The sequence below is a fragment of the Taudactylus pleione genome, unplaced genomic scaffold (assembly GCF_031769625.1).
Source record: "Taudactylus pleione unplaced genomic scaffold, aTauple2 ptg000612l, whole genome shotgun sequence".
Classification (NCBI taxonomy): Eukaryota; Metazoa; Chordata; class Amphibia; order Anura; family Myobatrachidae; genus Taudactylus; species Taudactylus pleione.
In genome coordinates this window covers 247,296-271,209 of record NW_028285014.1, presented here as the reverse complement: position 1 = coordinate 271,209, position 23,914 = coordinate 247,296, and the positions used below count along the sequence as shown (strand labels likewise).

The window sequence follows — 23,914 nt, the reverse complement described above, 5'->3', positions numbered from 1 at the left end:
CTAAAAAACCTATAACTATGTGTACATCATGCACATCATTGTTTACGTTGTATTTATTTTCCTATGGGAATTACATTTAGAAATGTACAATCTTTAAAACATTGTCATCCATTGAATTCATGCAGAGTTTGAAGATTTCAAATAGTGACAAAAAGAATGACTTGACCACGAAGGGACACGAACCCTCAATCTTCTGATCAGAAGTCAGATGCCTCATCCATTATGCCACGCTGTCATCTTTATAGAAGTTGTTGAACCTGTGGAAGGTGTGGTAATAGTAACCTTAAGTATAACATTCAAAATTTAGAAGTTTTTTCTAGATATATGTTTTGGAAAAACTTGCTTATGAATTACAAAATGAAATCCAACATATTTTAGTGATTTATGTTGAGTGAACATTGCAAAGTATACCTTTCACATAGCCTAGATTTTGTAAAATCCTTAACTTAGCTGAGAAATAACTTAACTTTTCTATAGGCATGCTATAAAGTTTTATAAAAAGATTAGGGATGTAGGCATAAGAGCAATTTCTCATTGAGCTATGGATGTTCTGATTTCACTGATTCCTTCTAAACATGTGAGATGTATTTTTTATATGCAGATATGCAAATAACCATTATAGTATCAATTTGGTCAAAGAATTGTTTTGCAACACAGATTACCAAAATCAAACAAGTTAACAGGTAAACACTGACATTTTCCTAAAGGTTTTTTAAGTTTTATGAAAATATTAGGGATGTAGGCTTTATAGCAATTTCTCATTGGACTATGGATGTTTGGATTTCAATGATTCATTTTAAACATGTGAGATATAATTTTTATATGCAGATATGCAAATATCCTTTATTGTATCAATTTGGTCAAAGATTTTTTTCCAACACAGATTACCAAAATTGAACAAGTTAACAGGTAAATACTTACATTTTCCAAAAGGATACCTTTTACTATGCATCAAAAACCTAAAAAACCTATAACTATGTGTACATCATGCACATCATTGTTTACATTGTATTTATTTTCCTATGGGAATTACATTTAGAAATGTACATTCTTTAAAACATTGTCATCCATTGAATTCATGCAGAGTTTGAAGATTTCAAATAGTGACAAAAAGAATGACTTGACCACGAAGGGACACGAACCCTCAATCTTCTGATCAGAAGTCAGACGCCTCATCCATTATGCCACGCTGTCATCTATGTCGAAATTGTCAAACCTGTGGAAGGTGTGGTAATAGTAACCTCAAGTATAACATTCAAAATTTAGAAGCTTTTTCTAGAGGTCTGTTTTGGAAAAACTTGCATATTAATTACAAAATGAAATCCAACATATTTTAGTGATTTATGTTGAGTGAACATTACAAAGTATACCTTTCACATAGCCTAGATTTTGTAAAATCCTTAACTTAGCTGAGAAATAACTTAACTTTTCTATAGGCATGCTATAAAGTTTTAAAAAAAGATTAGGGATGTAGGCATTAGAGCAATTTCTCATTGAACTATGGGTGTTCTGATTTCACTGATTCCTTCTAAACATGTGAGATGTATTTTTTATATGCAGATATGCAAATAACCATTATAGTATCAATTTGGTCAAAGAACTGCTTTGCAACACAGATTACCAAAATCAAACAAGTTAACAGGTAAACACTTACATTTTCCTAAAGGTTTTTTAAGTTTTATGAAAATATTAGGGATGTAGGCTTTATAGCAATTTCTCATTGGACTATGGATGTTCGGATTTCAATGATTCATTTTAAACATGTGAGATATAATTTTTATATGCAGATATTTAATATCCTTTATTGTATCAATTTGGTCAAAGATTTTTTTCCAACACAGATTACCAAAATTGAACAAGTTAACAGGTAAATACTTACCTTTTCCAAAAGGATACCTTTTACTATGCACCAAAAACCTATAAAAACTATAACTATGTGTACATCATGCACATCATTGTTTATGTTGTATTTATTTTCCTATGGGAATTACATTTAGAAATGTACATTCTTTACAACATTGTCATCCATTGAATTCATGCAGAGTTTGAAGATTTCAAATTGTGACAAAATGAAAGACTCGACCACGAAGGGACTTGAACCCTCAATCTTCAGATCCGAAGTCAGACACCTTATCCATTAGGCCACGCAGTCATCTTTATAGAAGTTGTCGAACCTGTGGAAGGTGTGGTAATAGTAACCTCAAGTATAACATTCAAAATTTAGACGCTTTTTCTAGAGGTATGTTTTGGAAAAACTTGCATATGAATTACAAAATGAAATCCAACATATTTTAGTGATTTATGTTGAGTGAACATTACAAAGTATACCTTTCACATAGTCTAGATTTTGTAAAATCCTTAACTTAGCTGAGAAATAACTTAACTTTTCTACAGGCATGCTATAAAGTTTTATAAAAAGATTAGGGATGTAGGCATTAGAGCAATTTCTCATTGAACTATGGGTGTTCTGATTTCACTGATTTCTTCTAAACATGTGAGATGTATTTTTTATATGCAGATATGCAAATAACCATTATAGTATCAATTTGGTCAAAGAACTGCTTTGCAACACAGATTACCAAAATCAAACAAGTTAACAGGTAAACACTTACATTTTCCTAAAGGTTTTTTAAGTTTTATGAAAATATTAGGGATGTAGGCTTTATAGCAATTTCTCATTGGACTATGGATGTTCGGATTTCAATGACTCATTTTAAACATGTGAGATATAATTTTTATATGCAGATATGCAATATCCTTTATTGTATCAATTTGGTCAAAGATTTTTTTCCAACACAGATTACCAAAATTGAACAAGTTAACAGGTAAATACTTACCTTTTCCAAAAGGATACCTTTTACTATGCACCAAAAACCTAAAAAAACTATCACTATGTGTACATCATGCACATCATTGTTTATGTTGTATTTATTTTCCTATGGGAATTACATTTAGAAATGTACATTCTTTACAACATTGTCATCCATTGAATTCATGCAGAGTTTGAAGATTTCAAATAGTGACAAAAAGAATGACTTGACCATGAAGGGACACAAACCCTCAATCTTCTGATCAGAAGTCAGATGCCTCATCCATTATGCCACGCTGTCATCTATGTCGAAATTGTCGAACCTGTGGAAGGTGTGGTAATAGTAACCTCAAGTATAACATTCAAAATTTAGAAGCTTTTTCTAGAGGTATGTTTTGGAAAAACTTGCATATGAATTACAAAATGAAATCCAACATATTTTAGTGATTTATGTTGAGTGAACATTACAAAGTATACCTTTCACATAGCCTAGATTTTGTAAAATCCTTAACTTAGCTGAGAAATAACTTAACTTTTCTATAGGCATGCTATAAAGTTTTATAAAAAGATTAGGGATGTAGGCATTAGAGCAATTTCTCATTGAACTATGGGTGTTCTGATTTCACTGATTCCTTCTAAACATGTGAGATGTATTTTTTATATGCAGATATGCAAATAACCATTATAGTATCAATTTGGTCAAAGAACTGCTTTGCAACACAGATTACCAAAATCAAACAAGTTAACAGGTAAACACTTACATTTTCCTAAAGGTTTTTTAAGTTTTATGAAAATATTAGGGATGTAGGCTTTATAGCAATTTCTCATTGGACTATGGATGTTCGGATTTCAATGATTCATTTTAAACATGTGAGATATAATTTTTATATGCAGATATGCAATATCCTTTATTGTATCAATTTGGTCAAAGATTTTTTTCCAACACAGATTACCAAAATTGAACAAGTTAACAGGTAAATACTTACCTTTTCCAAAAGGATACCTTTTACTATGCACCAAAAACCTAAAAAAACTATAACTATGTGTACATCATGCACATCATTGTTTATGTTGTATTTATTTTCCTATGAGAATTACATTTAGAAATGTACATTCTTTACAACATTGTCATCCATTGAATTCATGCAGAGTTTGAAGATTTCAAATTGTGACAAAATGAAAGACTCGACCACGAAGGGACTCGAACCCTCAATCTTCTGATCCGAAGTCAGACGCCTTATCCATTAGGCCACGCACTCATCTTTATAGAAGTTGTTGAACCTGTGGAAGGTGTGGTAATAGTAACCTTAAGTATAACATTCAAAATTTAGAAGTTTTTTCTAGATATATGTTTTGGAAAAACTTGCTTATGAATTACAAAATGAAATCCAACATATTTTAGTGATTTATGTTGAGTGAACATTGCAAAGTATACCTTTCACATAGCCTAGATTTTGTAAAATCCTTAACTTAGCTGAGAAATAACTTAACTTTTCTATAGGCATGCTATAAAGTTTTATAAAAAGATTAGGGATGTAGGCATTAGAGCAATTTCTCATTGAACTATGGGTGTTCTGATTTCACTGATTCCTTCTAAACATGTGAGATGTATTTTTTATATGCAGATATGCAAATAACCATTATAGTATCAATTTGGTCAAAGAACTGCTTGCAACACAGATTACCAAAATCAAACAAGTTAACAGGTAAACACTTACATTTTCCTAAAGGTTTTTTAAGTTTTATGAAAATATTAGGGATGTAGGCTTTATTGCAATTTCTCATTGGACTATGGATGTTTGGATTTCAATGATTCATTTTAAACATGTGAGATATAATTTTTATATGCAGATATGCAAATATCCTTTATTGTATCAATTTGGTCAAAGATTTTTTTCCAACACAGATTACCAAAATTGAACAAGTTAACAGGTAAATACTTACATTTTCCAAAAGGATACCTTTTACTATGCACCAAAAACCTAAAAAACCTATAACTATGTGTACATCATGCACATAATTGTTTACATTGTATTTATTTTCCTATGGGAATTACATTTAGAAATGTACATTCTTTAAAACATTGTCATCCATTGAATTCATGCAGAGTTTGAAGATTTCAAATAGTGACAAAAAGAATGACTTGACCACGAAGGGACACGAACCCTCAATCTTCTGATCAGAAGTCAGACGCCTCATCCATTATGCCACGCTGTCATCTATGTTGAAATTGTCAAACCTGTGGAAGGTGTGGTAATAGTAACCTCAAGTATAACATTCAAAATTTAGAAGCTTTTTCTAGAGGTATGTTTTGGAAAAACTTGCATATGAATTACAAAATGAAATCCAACATATTTTAGTGATTTATGTTGAGTGAACATTACAAAGTATACCTTTCACATAGCCTAGATTTTGTAAAATCCTTAACTTAGCTGAGAAATAACTTAACTTTTCTATAGGCATGCTATAAAGTTTTATAAAAAGATTAGGGATGTAGGCATTAGAGCAATTTCTCATTGAACTATGGGTGTTCTGATTTCACTGATTCCTTCTAAACATGTGAGATGTATTTTTTATATGCAGATATGCAAATAACCATTATAGTATCAATTTGGTCAAAGAACTGCTTTGCAACACAGATTACCAAAATCAAACAAGTTAACAGGTAAACACTTACATTTTCCTAAAGGTTTTTTAAGTTTTATGAAAATATTAGGGATGTAGGCTTCATTGCAATTTCTCATTGGACTATGGATGTTCGGATTTCAATGATTCATTTTAAACAAGTGAGATATCATTTTTATATGCAGATATGCAAATATCCTTTATTGTATCAATTTGGTCAAAGATTTTTTTCCAACACAGATTACCAAAATTGAACAAGTTAACAGGTAAATACTTACCTTTTCCAAAAGGATACCTTTTACTTTGCACCAAAAACCTAAAAAAACTATAACTATGTGTACATCATGCATATCATTGTTTATGTTGTATTTATTTTCCTATGGGAATTACATTTAGAAATGTACATTCTTTACAACATTGTCATCCATTGAATTCATGCAGAGTTTGAAGATTTCAAATTGTGACAAAATGAAAGACTCGACCACGAAGGGACTCGAACCCTCAATCTTCTGATCTGAAGTCAGACGGCTTATCCATTAGGCCACGCGGTCATCTTTATAGAAGTTGTCGAACCTGTGGAAGGTGTGGTAATAGTAACCTCAAGTATAACATTCAAAATTTAGAAGTTTTTTCTAGATATATGTTTTGGAAAAACTTGCATATGAATTACAAAATGAAATCCAACATATTTTAGTGATTTATGTTGAGTGAACATTACAAAGTATACCTTTCACATTGCCTAGATTTTGTAAAATCCTTAACTTAGCTGAGAAATAACTTAACTTTTCTATAGGCATGCTATAAAGTTTTATAAAAAGATTAGGGATGTAGGCATTAGAGCAAATTTTCATTGAGCTATGGCTGTTCTGATTTCACTGATTCCTTCTAAACATGTGAGATGTATTTTTTATATGCAGATATGCAAATAACCATTATAGTATCAATTTGGTCAAAGAATTGCTTTGCAACACAGATTACCAAAATCAAACAAGTTAACAGGTAAACACTGACATTTTACTAAAGGTTTTTTAAGTTTTATGAAAATATTAGGGATGTAGGCTTTATAGCAATTTCTCATTGGACTATGGATGTTCGGATTTCAATGATTCATTTTAAACATGTGAGATATAATTTTTATATGCAGATATTTAATATCCTTTATTGTATTAATTTGGTCAAAGATTTTTTTCCAACACAGATTACCAAAATTGAACAAGTTAACAGGTAAATACTTACCTTTTCCAAAAGGATACCTTTTACTATGCACCAAAAACCTAAAAAAACTATAACTATGTGTACATCATGCACATCATTGTTTATGTTGTATTTATTTTCCTATGGGAATTACATTTAGAAATGTACATTCTTTACAACATTGTCATCAATTGAATTCATGCAGAGTTTGAAGATTTCAAATTGTGACAAAATGAAAGACTCGACCACGAAGGGACTCGAACCCTCAATCTTCTGATCCGAAGTCAGATGGCTTATCCATTAGGCCACGCGGTCATCTTTATAGAAATTGTCGAACCTGTGGAAGGTGTGGTAATAGTAACCTCAAGTATAACATTCAAAATTTAGAAGTTTTTTCTAGATATATGTTTTGGAAAAACTTGCATATGAATTACAAAATGAAATCCAACATATTTTAGTGATTTATGTTGAGTGAACATTACAAAGTATACCTTTCACATAGCCTAGATTTTGTAAAATCCTTAACTTAGCTGAGAAATAACTTAACTTTTCTATAGGCATGCTATAAAGTTTTATAAAAAGATTAGGGATGTAGGCATTAGAGCAATTTCTCATTGAACTATGGGTGTTCTGATTTCACTGATTCCTTCTAAACATGTGAGATGTATTTTTTATATGCAGATATGCAAATAACCATTATAGTATCAATTTGGTCAAAGAACTGCTTTGCAACACAGATTACCAAAATCAAACAAGTTAACAGGTAAACACTTACATTTTCCTAAAGGTTTTTTAAGTTTTATGAAAATATTAGGGATGTAGGCTTTATAGCAATTTCTCATTGGACTATGGATGTTTGGATTTCAATGATTCATTTTAAACATGTGAGATATAATTTTTATATGCAGATATGCAATATCCTTTATTGTATCAATTTGGTCAAAGATTTTTTTCCAACACAGATTACCAAAATTGAACAAGTTAACAGGTAAATACTTACCTTTTCCAAAAGGATACCTTTTACTATGCACCAAAAACCTAAAAAAACTATAACTATGTGTACATCATGCACATCATTGTTTATGTTGTATTTATTTTCCTATGGGAAATACATTTAGAAATGTACATTCTTTACAACATTGTCATCCATTGAATTCATGCAGAGTTTGAAGATTTCAAATTGTGACAAAATGAAAGACTCGACCACGAAGGGACTCGAACCCTCAATCTTCTGATCCGAAGTCAGAAGCCTTGTCCATTAGGCCACGCAGTCATCTTTATAGAAGTTGTTGAACCTGTGGAAGGTGTGGAAATAGTAACCTCAAGTATAACATTCAAAATTTAGAAGTTTTTTCTAGATATATGTTTTGGAAAAACTTGCATATGAATTACAAAATGAAATCCAACATATTTTAGTGATTTATGTTGAGTGAACATTACAAAGTATACCTTTCACATAGCCTAGATTTTGTAAAATCCTTAACTTAGCTGAGAAATAACTTAACTTTTCTATAGGCATGCTATAAAGTTTTATAAAAAGATTAGGGATGTAGGCATAAGAGCAATTTCTCATTGAGCTATGGCTGTTCTGATTTCACTGATTCCTTCTAAACATGTGAGATGTATTTTTTATATGCAGATATGCAAATAACCATTATAGTATCAATTTGGTCAAAGAATTGTTTTGCAACACAGATTACCAAAATCAAACAAGTTAACAGGTAAACACTGACATTTTCCTAAAGGTTTTTTAAGTTTTATGAAAATATTAGGGATGTAGGCTTTATAGCAATTTCTCATTGGACTATGGATGTTCGGATTTCAATGATTCATTTTAAACATGTGAGATATAATTTTTATATGCAGATATGCAAATATCCTTTATTGTATCAATTTGGTCAAAGATTTTTTTCCAACACAGATTACCAAAATTGAACAAGTTAACAGGTAAATACTTACATTTTCCAAAAGGATACCTTTTACTATGCACCAAAAACCTAAAAAAACTATAACTATGTGTACATCATGCACATCATTGTTTACGTTGTATTTATTTTCCTATGGGAATTACATTTAGAAATGTACATTCTTTAAAACATTGTCATCCATTGAATTCATGCAGAGTTTGAAGATTTCAAATAGTGACAAAAAGAATGACTTGACCACGAAGGGACACGAACCCTCAATCTTCTGATCAGAAGTCAGACGCCTCATCCATTATGCCACGCTGTCATCTATGTTGAAATTGTCAAACCTGTGGAAGGTGTGGTAATAGTAACCTCAAGTATAACATTCAAAATTTAGAAGCTTTTTCTAGAGGTATGTTTTGGAAAAACTTGCATATGAATTACAAAATGAAATCCAACATATTTTAGTGATTTATGTTGAGTGAACATTACAAAGTATACCTTTCACATAGCCTAGATTTTGTAAAATCCTTAACTTAGCTGAGAAATAAGTTAACTTTTCTATAGGCATGCTATAAAGTTTTATAAAAAGATTAGGGATGTAGGCATTAGAGCAATTTCTCATTGAACTATGGGTGTTCTGATTTCACTGATTCCTTCTAAACATGTCAGATGTATTTTTTATATGCAGATATGCAAATAACCATTATAGTATCAATTTGGTCAAAGAACTGCTTTGCAACACAGATTACCAAAATCAAACAAGTTAACAGGTTAAACACTTACATTTTCCTAAAGGTTTTTTAAGTTTTATGAAAATATTAGGGATGTAGGCTTCATTGCAATTTCTCATTGGACTATGGATGTTCGGATTTCAATGATTCATTTTAAACAAGTGAGATATAATTTTTATATGCAGATATGCAAATATCCTTTATTGTATCAATTTGGTCAAAGATTTTTTTCCAACACAGATTACCAAAATTGAACAAGTTAACAGGTAAATACTTACCTTTTCCAAAAGGATACCTTTTACTATGCACCAAAAACCTAAAAAAACTATAACTATGTGTACATCATGCACATCATTGTTTATGTTGTATTTATTTTCCTATGGGAATTACATTTAGAAATGTACATTCTTTACAACATTGTCATCCATTGAATTCATGCAGAGTTTGAAGATTTCAAATTGTGACAAAATGAAAGACTCGACCACGAAGGGACTCGAACCCTCAATCTTCTGATCCAAAGTCAGACGGCTTATCCATTAGGCCACGCGGTCATCTTTATAGAAGTTGTCGAACCTGTGGAAGGTGTGGTAATAGTAACCTCAAGTATAACATTAAAAATTTAGAAGTTTTTTCTAGATATATGTTTTGGAAAAACTTGCATATGAATTACAAAATGAAATCCAACATATTTTAGTGATTTATGTTGAGTGAACATTACAAAGTATACCTTTCACATAGCCTAGATTTTGTAAAATCCTTAACTTAGCTGAGAAATAACTTAACTTTTCTATAGGCATGCTATAAAGTTTTATAAAAAGATTAGGGATGTAGGCATTAGAGCAAATTTTCATTGAGCTATGGCTGTTCTGATTTCACTGATTCCTTCTAAACATGTGAGATGTATTTTTTATATGCAGATATGCAAATAACCATTATAGTATCAATTTGGTCAAAGAATTGCTTTGCAACACAGATTACCAAAATCAAACAAGTTAACAGGTAAACACTGACATTTTTCTAAAGGTTTTTTAAGTTTTATGAAAATATTAGGGATGTAGGCTTTATAGCAATTTCTCATTGGACTATGGATGTTCGGATTTCAATGATTCATTTTAAACCTGTGAGATATAATTTTTATATGCAGATATTTAATATCCTTTATTGTATCAATTTGGTCAAAGATTTTTTTCCAACACAGATTACCAAAATTGAACAAGTTAACAGGTAAATACTTACCTTTTCCAAAAGGATACCTTTTACTATGCACCAAAAACCTAAAAAAACTATAACTATGTGTACATCATGCACATCATTGTTTATGTTGTATTTATTTTCCTATGGGAATTACATTTAGAAATGTACATTCTTTACAACATTGTCATCAATTGAATTCATGCAGAGTTTGAATATTTCAAATTGTGACAAAATGAAAGACTCGACCACGAAGGGACTCGAACCCTCAATCTTCTGATCCGAAGTCAGACGGCTTATCCATTAGGCCACGCGGTCATCTTTATAGAAGTTGTCGAACCTGTGGAAGGTGTGGTAATAGTAACCACAAGTATAACATTCAAAATTTAGAAGTTTTTTCTAGATATATGTTTTGGAAAAACTTGCATATGAATTACAAAATGAAATCCAACATATTTTAGTGATTTATGTTGAGTGAACATTACAAAGTATACCTTTCACATAGCCTAGATTTTGTAAAATCCTTAACTTAGCTGAGAAATAACTTAACTTTTCTATAGGCATGCTATAAAGTTTTATAAAAAGATTAGGGATGTAGGCATTAGAGCAATTTTTCATTGAGCTATGACTGTTCTGATTTCACTGATTCCTTCTAAACATGTGAGATGTATTTTTTATATGCAGATATGCAAATAACCATTATAGTATCAATTTGGTCAAAGAATTGCTTTGCAACACAGATTACCAAAATCAAACAAGTTAACAGGTAAACACTGACATTTTCCTAAAGGTTTTTTAAGTTTTATGAAAATATTAGGGATGTAGGCTTTATAGCAATTTCTCATTGGACTATGGATGTTCGGATTTCAATGATTCATTTTAAACATGTGAGATATAATTTTTATATGCAGATATGTAATATCCTTTATTGTATCAATTTGGTCAAAGATTTTTTTCCAACACAGATTACCAAAATTGAACAAGTTAACAGGTAAATACTTACCTTTTCCAAAAGGATACCTTTTACTATGCACCAAAAACCTAAAAAAACTATAACTATGTGTACATCATGCACATCATTGTTTATATTGTATTTATTTTCCTATGGGAATTACATTTAGAAATGTACATTCTTTACAACATTGTCATCCATTGAATTCATGCAGAGTTTGAAGATTTCAAATTGTGACAAAATGAAAGACTCGACCACGAAGGGACTTGAACCCTCAATCTTCAGATCCGAAGTCAGACGCCTTATCCATTAGGCCACGCAGTCATCTTTATAGAAGTTGTCGAACCTGTGGAAGGTGTGGTAATAGTAACCTCAAGTATAACATTCAAAATTTAGAAGCTTTTTCTAGAGGTATGTTTTGGAAAAACTTGCATATGAATTACAAAATGAAATCCAACATATTTTAGTGATTTATGTTGAGTGAACATTACAAAGTATACCTTTCACATAGCCTAGATTTTGTAAAATCCTTAACTTAGCTGAGAAATAACTTAACTTTTCTACCGGCATGCTATAAAGTTTTATAAAAAGATTAGGGATGTAGGCATTAGAGCAATTTCTCATTGAACTATGGGTGTTCTGATTTCACTGATTCCTTCTAAACATGTGAGATGTATTTTTTATATGCAGATATGCAAATAACCATTATAGTATCAATTTGGTCAAAGAACTGCTTTGCAACACAGATTACCAAAATCAAACAAGTTAACAGGTAAACACTTACATTTTCCTAAAGGTTTTTTAAGTTTTATGAAAATATTAGGGATGTAGGCTTTATAGCAATTTCTCATTGGACTATGGATGTTCGGATTTCAATGATTCATTTTAAACATGTGAGATATAATTTTTATATGCAGATATGCAAATATCCTTTATTGTATCAATTTGGTCAAAGATTTTTTTCCAACACAGATTACCAAAATTGAACAAGTTAACAGGTAAATACTTACCTTTTCCAAAAGGATACCTTTTACTATGCACCAAAAACCTAAAAAAACTATAACTATGTGTACATCATGCACATCATTGTTTATGTTGTATTTATTTTCCTATGGGAATTACATTTAGAAATGTACATTCTTTACAACATTGTCATCAATTGAATTCATGCAGAGTTTGAATATTTCAAATTGTGACAAAATGAAAGACTCGACCACGAAGGGACTCGAACCCTCAATCATCTGATCCGAAGTCAGACGGCTTATCCATTAGGCCACGCGGTCATCTTTATAGAAGTTGTCGAACCTGTGGAAGGTGTGGTAATAGTAACCACAAGTATAACATTCAAAATTTAGAAGTTTTTTCTAGATATATGTTTTGGAAAAACTTGCATATGAATTACAAAATGAAATCCAACATATTTTAGTGATTTATGTTGAGTGAACATTACAAAGTATACCTTTCACATTGCCTAGATTTTGTAAAATCCTTAACTTAGCTGAGAAATAACTTAACTTTTCTATAGGCATGCTATAAAGTTTTATAAAAAGATTAGGGATGTAGGCATTAGAGCAATTTTTCATTGAGCTATGACTGTTCTGATTTCACTGATTCCTTCTAAACATGTGAGATGTATTTTTTATATGCAGATATGCAAATAACCATTATAGTATCAATTTGGTCAAAGAATTGCTTTGCAACACAGATTACCAAAATCAAACAAGTTAACAGGTAAACACTGACATTTTCCTAAAGGTTTTTTAAGTTTTATGAAAATATTAGGGATGTAGGCTTTATAGCAATTTCTCATTGGACTATGGATGTTCGGATTTCAATGATTCATTTTAAACATGTGAGATATAATTTTTATATGCAGATATGTAATATCCTTTATTGTATCAATTTGGTCAAAGATTTTTTTCCAACACAGATTACCAAAATTGAACAAGTTAACAGGTAAATACTTACCTTTTCCAAAAGGATACCTTTTACTATGCACCAAAAACCTAAAAAAACTATAACTATGTGTACATCATGCACATCATTGTTTATATTGTATTTATTTTCCTATGGGAATTACATTTAGAAATGTACATTCTTTACAACATTGTCATCCATTGAATTCATGCAGAGTTTGAAGATTTCAAATTGTGACAAAATGAAAGACTCGACCACAAAGGGACTTGAACCCTCAATCTTCAGATCCGAAGTCAGACGCCTTATCCATTAGGCCACGCAGTCATCTTTATAGAAGTTGTCGAACCTGTGGAAGGTGTGGTAATAGTAACCTCAAGTATAACATTCAAAATTTAGAAGCTTTTTCTAGAGGTATGTTTTGGAAAAACTTGCATATGAATTACAAAATGAAATCCAACATATTTTAGTGATTTATGTTGAGTGAACATTACAAAGTATACCTTTCACATAGCCTAGATTTTGTAAAATCCTTAACTTAGCTGAGAAATAACTTAACTTTTCTACCGGCATGCTATAAAGTTTTATAAAAAGATTAGGGATGTAGGCATTAGAGCAATTTCTCATTGAACTATGGGTGTTCTGATTTCACTGATTCCTTCTAAACATGTGAGATGTATTTTTTATATGCAGATATGCAAATAACCATTATAGTATCAATTTGGTCAAAGAACTGCTTTGCAACACAGATTACCAAAATCAAACAAGTTAACAGGTAAACACTTACATTTTCCTAAAGTTTTTTTAAGTTTTATGAAAATATTAGGGATGTAGGCTTTATAGCAATTTCTCATTGGACTATGGATGTTCGGATTTCAATGATTCATTTTAAACATGTGAGATATAATTTTTATATGCAGATATGCAATATCCTTTATTGTATCAATTTGGTCAAAGATTTTTTTCCAACACAGATTACCAAAATTGAACAAGTTAACAGGTAAATACTTACCTTTTCCAAAAGGATACCTTTTACTATGCACCAAAAACCTAAAAAAACTATAACTATGTGTACATCATGCACATCATTGTTTATGTTGTATTTATTTTCCTATGGGAATTACATTTAGAAATGTACATTCTTTACAACATTGTCATCCATTGAATTCATGCAGAGTTTGAAGATTTCAAATTGTGACAAAATGAAAGACTCGACCACGAAGGGACTCGAACCCTCAATCTTCTGATCCGAAGTCAGACGCCTTATCCATTAGGCCACGCAGTCATCTTTATAGAATTTGTCGAACCTGTGGAAGGTGTGGTAATAGTAACCTCAAGTATAACATTCAAAATTTAGAAGTTTTTTCTAGATATATGTTTTGGAAAAACTTGCATATGAATTACAAAATGAAATCCAACATATTTTAGTGATTTATGTTGAGTGAACATTACAAAGTATACCTTTCACATAGCCTAGATTTTGTAGAATCCTTAACTTAGCTGAGAAATAACTTAACTTTTCTATAGGCATGCTATAGAGTTTTATAAAAAGATTAGGGATGTAGGCATAAGAGCAATTTCTCATTGAGCTATGGGTGTTCTGATTTCACTGATTCCTTCTAAACATGTGAGATGTATTTTTTAAAAGCAGATATGCAAATAACCATTATAGTATCAATTTGGTCAAAGAATTGTTTTGCAACACAGATTACCAAAATCAAACATGTTAACAGGTAAACACTGACATTTTCCTAAAGGTTTTTTAAGTTTTATGAAAATATTAGGGATGTAGGCTTTATAGCAATTTCTCATTGGACTATGGATGTTCGGATTTCAATGATTCATTTTAAACATGTGAGATATAATTTTTATATGCAGATATGCAAATATCCTTTATTGTATCAATTTGGTCAAAGATTTTTTTCAAAAACAGATTACCAAAATTGAACAAGTTAACAGGTAAATACTTACATTTTCCAAAAGGATACCTTTTACTATGCACCAAAAACCTAAAAAAACTATAACTATGTGTACATCATGCACATCATTGTTTATGTTGTATTTATTTTCCTATGGGAATTACATTTAGAAATGTACATGCTTTACAACATTGTCATCCATTGAATTCATGCAGAGTTTGAAGATTTCAAATTGTGACAAAATGAAAGACTCGACCACGAAGGGACTCGAACCCTCAATCTTCTGATCCGAAGTCAGACGCCTTATCCATTAGGCCACGCGGTCATCTTTATAGAAGTAGTCGAACCTGTGGAAGGTGTGGTAAAGTAACCTCAAGTATAACATTCAAAATTTAGAAGTTTTTTCTAGATATATGTATTGGAAAAACTTGCATATGAATTACAAAATGAAATCCAACATATTTTAGTGATTTATGTTGAGTGAACATTACAAAGTATACCTTTCACATAGCCTAGATTTTGTAAAATCCTTAACTTAGCTGAGAAATAACTTAACTTTTCTATAGGCATGCTATGAAGTTTTATAAAAAGATTAGGGATGTAGGCATAAGAGCAATTTCTCATTGAGCTATGGCTGTTCTGATTTCACTGATTCCTTCTAAACATGTGAGATGTATTTTTTATATGCAGATATGCAAATAACCATTATAGTATCAATTTGGTCAAAGAATTGCTTTGCAACACAGATTACCAAAATCAAACAAGTTAACAGGTAAACACTGACATTTTCCTAAAGGTTTTTTAAGTTTTATGAAAATATTAGGGATGTAGGCTTTATAGCAATTTCTCATTGGACTATGGATGTTCGGATTTCAATGATTCATTTTAAACATGTGAGATATAATTTTTATATGCAGATATGCAAATATCCTTTATTGTATCAATTTGGTCAAAGATTTTATTCCAACACAGATTACCAAAATTGAACAAGTTAACAGGTAAATACTTACCTTTTCCAAAAGGATACCTTTTACTATGCACCAAAAACCTAAAAAAACTATAACTATGTGTACATCATGCACATCATTGTTTATGTTGTATTTATTTTCCTATGGGAATTACATTTAGAAATGTACATTCTTTACAACATTGTCATCCATTGAATTCATGCAGAGTTTGAAGATTTCAAATTGTGACAAAATGAAAGACTCGACCACGAAGGGACTCGAACCCTCAATCTTCTGATCCGAAGTCAGACGCCTTATCCATTAGGCCACGCAGTCATCTTTATAGAATTTGTCGAACCTGTGGAAGGTGTGGTAATAGTAACCTCAAGTATAACATTCAAAATTTAGAAGTTTTTTCTAGATATATGTTTTGGAAAAACTTGCATATTAATTACAAAATGAAATCCAACATATTTTAGTGATTTATGTTGAGTGAACATTACAAAGTATACCTTTCACATAGCCTAGATTTTGTAGAATCCTTAACTTAGCTGAGAAATAACTTAACTTTTCTACAGGCATGCTATAAAGTTTTATAAAAAGATTAGGGATGTAGGCATAAGAGCAATTTCTCATTGAGCTATGGCTGTTCTGATTTCACTGATTCCTTCTAAACATGTGAGATGTATTTTTTATATGCAGATATGCAAATAACCATTATAGTATCAATTTGGTCAAAGAATTGTTTTGCAACACAGATTACCAAAATCAAACAAGTTAACAGGTAAACACTGACATTTTCCTAAAGGTTTTTTAAGTTTTATGAAAATATTAGGGATGTAGGCTTTATAGCAATTTCTCATTGGACTATGGATGTTCGGATTTCAATGATTCATTTTAAACATGTGAGATATAATTTTTATATGCAGATATGCAAATATCCTTTATTGTATCAATTTGGTCAAAGATGTTTTTCCAACACAGATTATCAAAATTGAACAAGTTAACAGGTAAATACTTACATTTTCCAAAAGGATACCTTTTACTATGCACCAAAAACCTAAAAAAACTATAACTATGTGTACATCATGCACATCATTGTTTATGTTGTATTTATTTTCCTATGGGAATTACATTTAGAAATGTACATTCTTTACAACATTGTCATCCATTGAATTCATGCAGAGTTTGAAGATTTCAAATTGTGACAAAATGAAAGACTCGACCACGAAGGGACTCGAACCCTCAATCTTCTGATCCGAAGTCAGACGCCTTATCCATTAGGCCACGCGGTCATCTTTATAGAAGTTGTCGAACCTGTGGAAGGTGTGGTAAAAGTAACCTCAAGTATAACATTCAAAATTTAGAAGTTTTTTCTAGATATATGTATTGGAAAAACTTGCATATGAATTACAAAATGAAAACCAACATATTTTAGTGATTTATGTTGAGTGAACATTACAAAGTATACCTTTCACATAGCCTAGATTTTGTAAAATCCTTATCTTAGCTGAGAAATAACTTAACTTTTCTATAGGCATGCTATAAAGTTTTATAAAAAGATTAGGGATGTAGGCATAAGAGCAATTTCTCATTGAGCTATGGCTGTTCTGATTTCACTGATTCCTTCTAAACATGTGAGATGTATTTTTTATATGCAGATATGCAAATAACCATTATAGTATCAATTTGGTCAAAGAATTGCTTTGCAACACAGATTACCAAAATCAAACAAGTTAACAGGTAAACACTGACATTTTCCTAAAGGTTTTTTAAGTTTTATGAAAATATTAGGGATGTAGGCTTTATAGCAATTTCTCATTGGACTATGGATGTTCGGATTTCAATGATTCATTTTAAACATGTGAGATATAATTTTTATATGCAGATATGCAAATATCCTTTATTGTATCAATTTGGTCAAAGATTTTTTTCCAACACAGATTACCAAAATTGAACAAGTTAACAGGTAAATACTTACATTTTCCAAAAGGATACCTTTTACTATGCACCAAAAACCTAAAAAACCTATAACTATGTGTACATCATGCACATCATTGTTTATGTTGTATTTATTTTCCTATGGGAATTAGATTTAGAAATGTACATTCTTTACAACATTGTCATCCATTGAATTCATGCAGAGTTTGAAGATTTCAAATAGTGACAAAAAGAATGACTTGACCATGAAGGGACACAAACCCTCAATCTTCTGATCAGAAGTCAGATGCCTCATCCATTATGCCACGCTGTCATCTATGTCGAAATTGTCGAACCTGTGGAAGGTGTGGTAATAGTAACCTCAAGTATAACATTCAAAATTTAGAAGCTTTTTCTAGAGGTATGTTTTGGAAAAACTTGCATGTGAATTACAAAATGAAATCCAACATATTTTAGTGATTTATGTTGAGTGAACATTACAAAGTATACCTTTCACATAGCCTAGATTTTGTAAAATCCTTAACTTAGCTGAGAAATAACTTAACTTTTCTATAGGCATGCTATAAAGTTTTATAAAAAGATTAGGGATGTAGGCATTAGAGCAATTTCTCATTGAACTATGGGTGTTCTGATTTCACTGATTCCTTCTAAACATGTGAGATGTATTTTTTATATGCAGATATGCAAATAACCATTATAGTATCAATTTGGTCAAAGAACTGCTTTGCAACACAGATTACCAAAATCAAACAAGTTAACAGGTAAACACTTACATTTTCCTAAAGGTTTTTTAAGTTTTATGAAAATATTAGGGATGTAGGCTTTATAGCAATTTCTCATTGGACTATGGATGTTCGGATTTCAATGATTCATTTTAAACATGTGAGATATAATTTTTATATGCAGATATGCAAATATCCTTTATTGTATCAATTTGGTCAAAGATTTTTTTCCAACACAGATTACCAAAATTGAACAAGTTAACAGGTAAATACTTACATTTTCCAAAAGGATACCTTTTACTATGCACCAAAAACCTAAAAAAACTATAACTATGTGTACATCATGCACATCATTGTTTATGTTGTATTTATTTTCCTATGGGAATTACATTTAGAAATGTACATTCTTTACAACATTGTCATCCATTGAATTCATGCAGAGTTTGAAGATTTCAAATTGTGACAAAATGAAAGACTCGACCACGAAGGGACTCGAACCCTCAATCTTCTGATCCGAAGTCAGACGCCTTATTCATTAGGCCACGCGGTCATCTTTATAGAAGTTGCCGAACCTGTGGAAGGTGTGGTAAAAGTAACCTCAAGTATAACATTCAAAATTTAGAAGTTTTTTCTAGATATATGTATTGGAAAAACTTGCATATGAATTACAAAATGAAATCCAACATATTTTAGTGATTTATGTTGAGTGAACATTACAAAGTATACCTTTCACATAGCCTAGATTTTGTAAAATCCTTAACTTAGCTGAGAAATAACTTAACTTTTCTATAGGCATGCTATAAAGTTTTATAAAAAGATTAGGGATGTAGGCATAAGAGCAATTTCTCATTGAGCTATGGCTGTTCTGATTTCACTGATTCCTTCTAAACATGTGAGATGTATTTTTTATATGCAGATATGCAAATAACCATTATAGTATCAATTTGGTCAAAGAATTGCTTTGCAACACAGATTACCAAAATCAAACAAGTTAACAGGTAAACACTGACATTTTCCTAAAGGTTTTTTAAGTTTTATGAAAATATTAGGGATGTAGGCTTTATAGCAATTTCTCATTGGACTATGGATGTTCGGATTTCAATGATTCATTTTAAACATGTGAGATATAATTTTTATATGCAGATATGCAAATATCCTTTATTGTATCAATTTGGTCAAAGATTTTTTTCCAACACAGATTACCAAAATTGAACAAGTTAACAGGTAAATACTTACATTTTCCAAAAGGATACCTTTTACTATGCACCAAAAACCTAAAAAAACCTATAACTATGTGTACATCATGCACATCATTGTTTATGTTGTATTTATTTTCCTATGGGAATTAGATTTAGAAATGTACATTCTTTACAACATTGTCATCCATTGAATTCATGCAGAGTTTGAAGATTTCAAATAGTGACAAAAAGAATGACTTGACCATGAAGGGACACAAACCCTCAATCTTCTGATCAGAAGTCAGACGCCTCATCCATTATGCCACGCTGTCATCTATGTCGAAATTGTCGAACCTGTGGAAGGTGTGGTAATAGTAACCTCAAGTATAACATTCAAAATTTAGAAGCTTTTTCTAGAGGTATGTTTTGGAAAAACTTGCATATGAATTACAAAATGAAATCCAACATATTTTAGTGATTTATGTTGAGTGAACATTACAAAGTATACCTTTCACATAGCCTAGATTTTGTAAAATCCTTAACTTAGCTGAGAAATAACTTTACTTTTCTATAGGCATGCTATAAAGTTTTATAAAAAGATTAGGGATGTAGGCATAAGAGCAATTTCTCATTGAGCTATGGCTGTTCTGATTTCACTGATTCCTTCTAAACATGTGAGATGTATTTTTTATATGCAGATATGCAAATAACCATTATAGTATCAATTTGGTCAAAGAATTGTTTTGCAACACAGATTACCAAAATCAAACAAGTTAACAGGTAAACACTGACATTTTCCTAAAGGTTTTTTAAGTTTTATGAAAATATTAGGGATGTAGGCTTTATAGCAATTTCTCATTGGACTATGGATGTTCGGATTTCAATGATTCATTTTAAACATGTGAGATATAATTTTTATATGCAGATATGCAAATATCCTTTATTGTATCAATTTGGTCAAAGATTTTTTTCCAACACAGATTACCAAAATTGAACAAGTTAACAGGTAAATACTTACATTTTCTAAAAGGATACCTTTTACTATGCACCAAAAACCTAAAAAAACTATAACTATGTGTACATCATGCACATCATTGTTTATGTTGTATTTATTTTCCTATGGGAATTACATTTAGAAATGTACATTCTTTACAACATTGTCATCCATTGAATTCATGCAGAGTTTGAAGATTTCAAATTGTGACAAAATGAAAGACTCGACCATGAAGGGACTCGAACCCTCAATCTTCCGAAATCAGACGCCTTATCCATTAGGCCACGCAGTCATCTTTATAGAAGTTGTTGAACCTGTGGAAGGTGTGGTAATAGTAACCTTAAGTATAACATTCAAAATTTAGAAGTTTTTTCTAGATATATGTTTTGGAAAAACTTGCTTATGAATTACAAAATGAAATCCAACATATTTTAGTGATTTATGTTGAGTGAACATTACAAAGTATACCTTTCACATAGCCTAGATTTTGTAAAATCCTTAACTTAGCTGAGAAATAACTTAACTTTTCTATAGGCATGCTATAAAGTTTTATAAAAAGATTAGGGATGTAGGCATAAGAGCAATTTCTCATTGAGCTATGGCTGTTCTGATTTCACTGATTCCTTCTAAACATGTGAGATGTATTTTTTATATGCAGATATGCAAATAACCATTATAGTATCAATTTGGTCAAAGAATTGTTTTGCAACACAGATTACCAAAATCAAACAAGTTAACAGGTAAACACTGACATTTTCCTAAAGGTTTTTTAAGTTTTATGAAAATATTAGGGATGTAGGCTTTATAGCAATTTCTCATTGGACTATAGATGTTCGGATTTCAATGATTCATTTTAAACATGTGAGATATAATTTTTATATGCAGATATGCAAATATCCTTTATTGTATCAATTTGGTCAAAGATTTTTTTCCAACACAGATTACCAAAATTGAACAAGTTAACAGGTAAATACTTACATTTTCCAAAAGGATACCTTTTACTATGCACCAAAAACCTAAAAAACCTATAACTATGTGTACATCATGCACATCATTGTTTATGTTGTATTTATTTTCCTATGGGAATTACATTTAGAAATGTACATTCTTTAAAACATTGTCATCCATTGAATTCATGCAGAGTTTGAAGATTTCAAATAGTGACAAAAAGAATGACTTGACCACGAAGGGACACGAACCCTCAATCTTCTGATCAGAAGTCAGACGCCTCATCCATTATGCCACGCTGTCATCTATGTCGAAATTGTCAAACCTGTGGAAGGTGTGGTAATAGTAACCTCAAGTATAACATTCAAAATTTAGAAGCTTTTTCTAGAGGTATGTTTTGGAAAAACTTGCATATGAATTACAAAATGAAATCCAACATATTTTAGTGATTTATGTTGAGTGAACATTACAAAGTATACCTTTCACATAGCCTAGATTTTGTAAAATCCTTAACTTAGCTGAGAAATAACTTAACTTTTCTATAGGCATGCTATAAAGTTTTAAAAAAAGATTAGGGATGTAGGCATTAGAGCAATTTCTCATTGAACTATGGGTGTTCTGATTTCACTGATTCCTTCTAAACATGTGAGATGTATTTTTTATATGCAGATATGCAAATAACCATTATAGTATCAATTTGGTCAAAGAACTGCTTTGCAACACAGATTACCAAAATCAAACAAGTTAACAGGTAAACACTTACATTTTCCTAAAGGTTTTTTAAGTTTTATGAAAATATTAGGGATGTAGGCTTTATAGCAATTTCTCATTGGACTATGGATGTTCGGATTTCAATGATTCATTTTAAACATGTGAGATATAATTTTTATATGCAGATATGCAATATCCTTTATTGTATCAATTTGGTCAAAGATTTTTTTCCAACACAGATTACCAAAATTGAACAAGTTAACAGGTAAATACTTACCTTTTCCAAAAAGATACCTTTTACTATGCACCAAAAACCTAAAAAAACTATAACTATGTGTACATCATGCACATCATTGTTTATGTTGTATTTATTTTCCTATGGGAATTACATTTAGAAATGTACATTCTTTACAACATTGTCATCGTTTGAATTCATGCAGAGTTTGAAGATTTCAAATAGTGACAAAATGAAAGACTCGACCACGAAGTGACTCGAACCCTCAATTTTCTGATCCAAAGTCAGACGGCTTATCCATTAGGCCGCGGTCATCTTTATAGAAGTTGTCGAACCTGTGGAAGGTGTGGTAATAGTAACCTCAAGTATAACATTCAAAATTTAGAAGTTTTTTCTAGATATATGTTTTGGAAAAACTTGCATATTAATTACAAAATGAAATCCAACATATTTTAGTGATTTATGTTGAGTGAACATTACAAAGTATACCTTTCACATAGCCTAGATTTTGTAGAATCCTTAACTTAGCTGAGAAATAACTTAACTTTTCTACAGGCATGCTATAAAGTTTTATAAAAAGATTAGGGATGTAGGCATAAGAGCAATTTCTCATTGAGCTATGGCTGTTCTGATTTCACTGATTCCTTCTAAACATGTGAGATGTATTTTTTATATGCAGATATGCAAATAACCATTATAGTATCAATTTGGTCAAAGAATTGTTTTGCAACACAGATTACCAAAATCAAACAAGTTAACAGGTAAACACTGACATTTTCCTAAAGGTTTTTTAAGTTTTATGAAAATATTAGGGATGTAGGCTTTATAGCAATTTCTCATTGGACTATGGATGTTTCGATTTCAATGATTCATTTTAAACATGTGAGATATAATTTTTATATGCAGATATGCAAATATCCTTTATTGTATCAATTTGGTCAATGAATTGCTTTGCAACACAGATTACCAAAATCAAACAAGTTAACAGATAAA

At 30.8% G+C, this 23,914-nt stretch overlaps 14 non-coding genes across 14 annotated transcripts; all 14 read right to left on the bottom strand.

The window, feature by feature from the left end:
- Nucleotides 1-2,079: 2,079 nt before the first annotated feature.
- On the bottom strand, nucleotides 2,080-2,152 carry TRNAR-UCG (transfer RNA arginine (anticodon UCG)). The gene has a single exon. It is a non-coding gene; the product is annotated as a tRNA-Arg (tRNA).
- A 1,843-nt stretch (nucleotides 2,153-3,995) lies between these two features.
- TRNAR-UCG (transfer RNA arginine (anticodon UCG)) lies at nucleotides 3,996-4,068 on the bottom strand. The gene has a single exon. It is a non-coding gene; the product is annotated as a tRNA-Arg (tRNA).
- A 2,802-nt stretch (nucleotides 4,069-6,870) lies between these two features.
- Nucleotides 6,871-6,943, bottom strand: TRNAR-UCG (transfer RNA arginine (anticodon UCG)). Its single transcript has one exon. It is a non-coding gene; the product is annotated as a tRNA-Arg (tRNA).
- An 885-nt stretch (nucleotides 6,944-7,828) lies between these two features.
- Nucleotides 7,829-7,901, bottom strand: TRNAR-UCG (transfer RNA arginine (anticodon UCG)). Its single transcript has one exon. It is a non-coding gene; the product is annotated as a tRNA-Arg (tRNA).
- Nucleotides 7,902-9,747: 1,846 nt separating this feature from the next.
- TRNAQ-UUG (transfer RNA glutamine (anticodon UUG)) lies at nucleotides 9,748-9,820 on the bottom strand. Its single transcript has one exon. It is a non-coding gene; the product is annotated as a tRNA-Gln (tRNA).
- An 885-nt stretch (nucleotides 9,821-10,705) lies between these two features.
- Nucleotides 10,706-10,778, bottom strand: TRNAR-UCG (transfer RNA arginine (anticodon UCG)). The gene has a single exon. It is a non-coding gene; the product is annotated as a tRNA-Arg (tRNA).
- Nucleotides 10,779-11,663: 885 nt separating this feature from the next.
- Nucleotides 11,664-11,736, bottom strand: TRNAR-UCG (transfer RNA arginine (anticodon UCG)). The gene has a single exon. It is a non-coding gene; the product is annotated as a tRNA-Arg (tRNA).
- Nucleotides 11,737-12,622: 886 nt separating this feature from the next.
- On the bottom strand, nucleotides 12,623-12,695 carry TRNAR-UCG (transfer RNA arginine (anticodon UCG)). The gene has a single exon. It is a non-coding gene; the product is annotated as a tRNA-Arg (tRNA).
- An 885-nt stretch (nucleotides 12,696-13,580) lies between these two features.
- On the bottom strand, nucleotides 13,581-13,653 carry TRNAR-UCG (transfer RNA arginine (anticodon UCG)). Its single transcript has one exon. It is a non-coding gene; the product is annotated as a tRNA-Arg (tRNA).
- An 885-nt stretch (nucleotides 13,654-14,538) lies between these two features.
- On the bottom strand, nucleotides 14,539-14,611 carry TRNAR-UCG (transfer RNA arginine (anticodon UCG)). The gene has a single exon. It is a non-coding gene; the product is annotated as a tRNA-Arg (tRNA).
- Nucleotides 14,612-15,497: 886 nt separating this feature from the next.
- TRNAR-UCG (transfer RNA arginine (anticodon UCG)) lies at nucleotides 15,498-15,570 on the bottom strand. Its single transcript has one exon. It is a non-coding gene; the product is annotated as a tRNA-Arg (tRNA).
- An 885-nt stretch (nucleotides 15,571-16,455) lies between these two features.
- On the bottom strand, nucleotides 16,456-16,528 carry TRNAR-UCG (transfer RNA arginine (anticodon UCG)). The gene has a single exon. It is a non-coding gene; the product is annotated as a tRNA-Arg (tRNA).
- Nucleotides 16,529-17,414: 886 nt separating this feature from the next.
- TRNAR-UCG (transfer RNA arginine (anticodon UCG)) lies at nucleotides 17,415-17,487 on the bottom strand. Its single transcript has one exon. It is a non-coding gene; the product is annotated as a tRNA-Arg (tRNA).
- Nucleotides 17,488-19,332: 1,845 nt separating this feature from the next.
- TRNAR-UCG (transfer RNA arginine (anticodon UCG)) lies at nucleotides 19,333-19,405 on the bottom strand. Its single transcript has one exon. It is a non-coding gene; the product is annotated as a tRNA-Arg (tRNA).
- Between the last annotated feature and the right edge of the window lie 4,509 nt (nucleotides 19,406-23,914).